At 46.0% G+C, this 6,226-nt stretch overlaps 1 non-coding gene across 1 annotated transcript; it reads left to right on the forward strand.

Annotated features, from left to right (window-relative positions):
* Positions 1-5,840: 5,840 nt before the first annotated feature.
* LOC125438650 lies at positions 5,841-5,959 on the forward strand. The gene has a single exon (XR_007245363.1). It is a non-coding gene; the product is annotated as a 5S ribosomal RNA (ribosomal RNA).
* Positions 5,960-6,226: the final 267 nt, after the last annotated feature.

The following is a 6,226-nucleotide window of genomic DNA, read 5'->3' on the forward strand; positions in this document are numbered from 1 at the left end:
TTGCTGATGGGGAAGGGACAGCCTCCTTGTTGGCTGCCGCCTTCCCTTGGCCTTGCGAGCTCCCAAGTGCTCGCGAGGTTTTCCAAGCTCTAGGGCGCCAAGCAGTGATGCCGGGCGCCCTGACATTGGTGGGGAGGTGGGCCTAGGCAGCCTTTATAAGGCTGGGCCTGGCCTGCAACTAATAAAATGGCTATGGTCAACTTTTCTCCACACAATAGCGTGTTTTACTCTCATTTATTCCAGGAATGACTAGGAGGCCTTTAGTTACTTCTCTCAAGCGGTAAATGTAACTAATCCAAGGTAATCCAACAGGTTTCGTGTGGTGGAGTAGGGAATCAAACTCTGTTCTCCAGATTAGAGTCTGCTGCTCTTAACCGCTTCGCTATGCTGGCTTTTGTCTTTGTCTTATTATATAAACAGGTTGAGGTCAAGTGGTGAGGATAAGCCCCACAGGAAAATCCAGTTCTTTCTTCATGAGGCCCTGACGATTCACAAAGTGACATCTTTCCCCTCAAGTCACTACTGAATGAACTCTCCTGTAGTATCTGGGCACGGAACCAAGTAGCTGAAACGCTCTTTAAGGTGAAACAATATGCAGTTCTAAAAGGTTTCTTGACAAGAATAAAGGTTGTCTTCCAGTCCTCTGGCCCTAGCTAATTTCTTTCTGCCCTCAGCATCATAAAAAAAAAAAACCCACAACCCTACCTTGTAGCTTCAGTAATGGGAGAAATTCCCTTGTTTGACATGCTTTGGGGGAAATCAACTTTGTGTGAATGCTTTATGCTGTGACATCCCCATTTTACACATGAGAACATTCACTGCTCTTTGTCTATAATGCACTTTAATTTAATCCAGGCACTTTCCTTAGTCAACTGCTGACCCATGACTGGATCTCCCTTTGGTGAACTTCTGTCTGCTCTCTTTCACCAAATTTCAATCAAGGAAACACACACACACACACACACACACACACACACACACACACACACACACACACACACACACACACACACACACACACGCTCTTGTCACACAGCTACCAAACAACATCCAGTTGGGGATCCACAACTCGGCACAGCAACTTATTGTTTAAGCCATAAAAAGCAAATTCCCCTAATTTAATTTGGGTCCACGTCGTGAGAACATTCGTCCGTTTCATCCTGCATAAACCACCTGGTCTAAATGGCTTCCCCTTCTGAGCTGCTATTTCCTTTAAGAAACACAGAAGTTATGGACGCCAGCAATGACGACGACAACATACGGAAACAAAGGTTGACAATGACAGTAAGTGGAAACAACGGTCCCCAATAACAACATATGGGGGTGGGGGGACAAGCAAAACAAACAACTCGATGATACGGCTGGCCTCCACGCAGGCCAGGACTTTTACGGCCCTGGCCCCAGCCTGGTGAAACGCTCTTCCACCAGCTGTCCGGGCCCTGCGGGATCTTACTGAGTTCCGCAGAGCCTGTAAGACGGAATTGTTCTGCTGGGCCTTTGGAGGAACCAGCCATTGATGGTGCCCCCCCCCCCCAGCCTTTTACATCTGTGCCTTCTGCCACCTTGGGGTTTGCCGTTCCTCCCTCCTGAAAGAGGATTTAAAAATGGAGCTTCCGGACGCCATTTTTGCTTATGGTAACCTGTTGTTACGTTTAGCCTTATTTTTATCGCTGCTTTCAATGGTTTTAGTTGTTTTATTCTACATATAATGGTTTATTGTACACCGCCCAGAGCCCTTCGGGGATGGGGCAGTATAAAAATCAAAAGAATAAATCGAAAGAATAAAAGAACATATTTGTTTATCCTTATTCTTCTAGGCCTCTTGAGCCCAATCCAGATGAGGGGGTGCAAATTCGCAAAGGTCACTGTGGAAGGCCAGTGTTGGGGTGTGCCATGGAGTTCCCATGTGTGGAGCCATTGTTAGTTGGCTTCTGCTGGCATTTCAACCCAGAAACGCCAGCCGGTGAGCTCCCAGATTTACATCGTACAACCATTCCAGTCAAAGGGGTGATACGGGCAGTGGGAGGGAATTCAAGTTTCCCTCCACGCTGCACCACCTAGGCTGAATTCCCACTGAAAATTTAATCTAGAGACAACCAAGTTTCAAAAAAATCGACACCTTTTCATCCAGGTTCCAGCATCCTCACTGCAGCATGTTTCTAGTGAAGACATCTAAGCCTGCCCCTCAGGGGGAAGGGGGGTGCCTGCTGACAGGGGTGCAATTGTTAAGCTAGCAGCATCAACATTTCAGAGTATCTTTAAGAGACCCTCCTGATGATACCACCCAGGTTTGGTGAAGTTTGGTTCATGGGGGCCAAAGTTATGGACCCTCAAATGTTTAGCCCCCATCTCCTATTAGCTCCCTTGGAGTGTTCCCCCCCCAAAAGGTGCATATACAATCAGATTTAGGAAAATCCCATGATAAGGGGGGGGGTGTGTGTGCCAGAAACAGGACTGATCTGTGTTCTGCAGTTCAGCAGTGGGGAGATCGCAAGGAAACCTGGATATTTCAGGTGACTATCCCAGGATTAATCGCCAGAGGGATATCATCCCTAAAGGCCCCTTTGGAGGTGGTGTGGGGCTGTCTATGCCGTTCTGCCTTCTGCCCGCCATAGCAGTCTGGATTGTGCTGTGAATCTACTGTGAAATGTGTTTGTTTCTCATCATGTATGTAGGATTGAGATCAGAACGGGGATCAGTGTAATAGGCTGATGTCACCCTAAAGCTGGAGAAACCAATCTTACTTGTCTACGCAGTTGCATAACAGAAGGGGCTTTTCAAGGGAGCAGAGGGTTCCCTCACTTCCCTCCAGCATTTCTAGATTCCTCAAACACAGTCGATTTATATTCACCGTTTTCCAGTTTTCTTAAAGTTCCCATCCAGGCCAAGACCAGTTCAGAAGCAGAAAGCAGACACACAGATCGCAGAAGACAGGGTGGCCTTTGTCACTGAGCAAGTGAGGCAGCTGCCCTGGGCCCCACGCTAGGAGGGGCTCTGACTTCCCATCACCCCACCCCAAGGACAGTGAGAAAGTAGAAGAGCATGTTTCTGCTGCCACCTATTGTAGTTATCTGACAACAGTTTCTGCTAAGGTTTTCAGGTCCCCCTTGGCGACTGGTGGGGAATGCCTGGGGATTTGGGGATGGAGCCTGGGGAGGACAGGGGCATCAATGGAAGACAATACCATAACATTCATCCAGTGGTGGGATCCAAAAATTTTAGTAACAGGTTCCCATGGTGGTGGGATTCAAACAGTGGCGTAGTGCCAATGGGTCTGGGCGGGGCACGACAGGGGCGTGGCTGGGGCGTGGCCGGGCATTCGAGGGCCGGGGCATTAATAATTTCTCTGTTACTGTAAAAAACTCTTACTGTAAAAAAAAGTTCCTAATTTCCAGCTGGTATCTTTCTGTCCATAATTTAAACTCATTATAGCAAGTCCTATCGTCTACTGCCAACAGAAACAACTCCTCTAATTCTCCTCTAACTGACTGCCTGTCAAATACTTAATACTTTCCAATACTTAATTTTGTTTCTAGAAATCAAAAGAAGGATCCTTTCCTTAAGCAAGGAACTTGACCATATTCCTAAAACATGGGAGAATTATCCTGTTTTCTACCTTCGCTAACCAGCCACATAGGAAACAACAGGACTTGATGATTTTTTGGACCTAATGGAATATCTAACGGAAAAGCGGACTCAATTAGTAACCCCCTCTCGGCACACACAAATAATTAGTAACCCACTCTCGGGAACTGGTGAGAACCTGCTGGATCCCACCTCTGCATTCATCCTCTGTAGCATCCATTTGATCCAGGGGGACAGATCTCTGTGGTCTGGAGATGAGCTATAATTCCAGGGGATTCCCAGGTAACATGTGATGTCTGGCATCCCTAGTTCTTGCCTGCCTCGTCCAGGGCGAGGACTGCTGGCTGCTTGTCTAGGCAAAAAGGTGGTGGCAGCATCCTGCACTGTAGACCAGTGCTGCCATAGCTGCTGATAAAAGATGGCAAAAACAGTCAAAAGGAGGGGAGGGGAAAACGTCTCCTTTCCCATTACGGGAAGCGGTGATTAAACCAAGTATTAAGAAGCTCTATTTGTAAGACAACAAGGTAACCGTTGCTTCACAGACGTTTCATTATTCCATTGTAGGCTGAAAAGCTAAATATAGATCGGGAGGCATCAGAAGGGCTGCAAATGCCGAGGCTAATGGCAGAAGTACCTGGTTAAAATTCAGCTGCTCCGCGATGCAGCAAAATCTGCTCAATGCCATCTGGCAGCTGCGCGCGGGGCGGTGGGGAGGTGCCACTTCCAGCACAGGTATAATTACGAGCAGAATGCAGTCCACGACATGAAATATACATCCCATTTAAAGCCCTGACATGCTGTAACATCCCGAAAATGCCTTCGAAGTTTCAATTTTATTGTTTTCCGAAGGCTCTGATTTCATTAGTGTATTTGTAGAGAGCATGAGGGGGTGCCCCGACATCCATTACAATGCCGCCTCTGCAAGATAAAACAAGTGTGCACCGTTTCTACAATATCATACAGTGCATGCGGTGACAGTAACGCTGCACGTTTGCTAAGCCTCCAGTAAGCCTGCTCCTTGTTCATTTCCTGCTTTAACTTTTATTCACGCTATTTATTTTATTTTGACCCTGCTTTTCTCCCCAATGGAGACCAGAAGGTAGGGAAAAGATCCCTTTTTTTGACTGACCACGCTTGTGTTCTCCTGCACTGTAAGAACACAGAATCCCAAAACAGATATTTTTCGTAATGTCCTAAAGATGTTATATGGATGCTGTGTGGAATCCATCAACATAAACAACATGCATCAAATGGAATACATAAAACCAAAATTTAAAATAATATTTTAGGGCAGTTTTAATCAAATTCAGTCCTCAATGAAATCTTCTTTAGTTGCTACCCGGCGATCCTAATTCCCACACAGGAACTAGCTTCATCAAGGTGAGTCCAGAAGGCTCTTTCATAAAGTCCATACTGGCCAAGTCACAGCAGGTGCAGCAAAGGAGTTGTAGGGATGCCATAGACTTTGTCATGAGAAGGTTCTGATGTTAAACAGAGGTGGATTCCTCACAGCATAAATATAATGGCTTCCCAGCTCTGCAAGTTTTCAAAGCAAGGGCGAGAGCACAACTGCTTTATGGAGCGCCCATTTGGTTAACACCCAGCAACAGTGCCATTAGATCATTCCATTCTAAATTTCTGCATAAATTATTTGGCGTGCCAAACTGCGTCCCATATGGAGTTCTCTGTCTAAAATCTGGCCAATACTCTATAGAGGCCAATATCTGGTTAAACATCATAAAATGCTGGCTGCATATTCATTATCAAAGCTCCGACAACTCACTGACGCAACTCACCTTGAGAGAACTCCATCACTCTAAATGGTGCACAACAGTTATAACAAAGATTGGGGAATTGGGCTATGATAGTGACTCTCTGAACATGCTAACCCTTACTGAGACATTTGCCCTCATCAAAGAGCGGCTACTAGCAATGGATTATCAACAACTGCAGAGCTTGGCCAACAAATCGTGCTCGCCAATGAACGTGGCAATTCCATTTGTGCAGGGAAACCCAGCCTACTATATTGCAGCGCTTACCAACCCTATATATAGGAGAGCCTACATTCTGGCTAGATTTAACATTATGCCATCCCCGCTCCATAGAGGAAGACTCAAGGGTCTACCAAACGATAAGAGGCTTTGCCCCTGCAGTCCAGGGCAGTTGGATTCCATTGCGCACATTCTCCTCCACTGCCCACTTTACCAGAATCCAAGATCCAGCTTATTATTACAAATAATTGACTCTATGAAAACGCCTACAGCCATACCACCCTGAACATGCATGATCTCGTCTGATCTCGGAAGCTAAGCAGGGTCGGGCCTGGTTAGTACTTGGATGGGAGACCGCCTGGGAATACTGGGTGCTGTTGACTCTATGAAAACCCTGACAGAGCTTGATAAACTAAACATGCTCTTAAACTGCAATGACCTTGACTGTTGTCTCGCAGTGGCAAAGTTTGTGGCTGAGGTTTGCGAACTGAACTTATGATCCAGTGTGAAGTTTGTTTGTTTTTTTATTATCTAGTAAATTTAACTGTATTTATATTGTATGTTCTGTATGCCAATAAAGGCTTATTGAAATATAATGGCTTTAGGACAGTATAAAAAGATCTGTTTGGGGACTTTGTGTTCCCACAGCA

This window comes from Sphaerodactylus townsendi, linkage group LG08 (genome assembly GCF_021028975.2).
Source record: "Sphaerodactylus townsendi isolate TG3544 linkage group LG08, MPM_Stown_v2.3, whole genome shotgun sequence".
Classification (NCBI taxonomy): domain Eukaryota; kingdom Metazoa; phylum Chordata; class Lepidosauria; order Squamata; family Sphaerodactylidae; genus Sphaerodactylus; species Sphaerodactylus townsendi.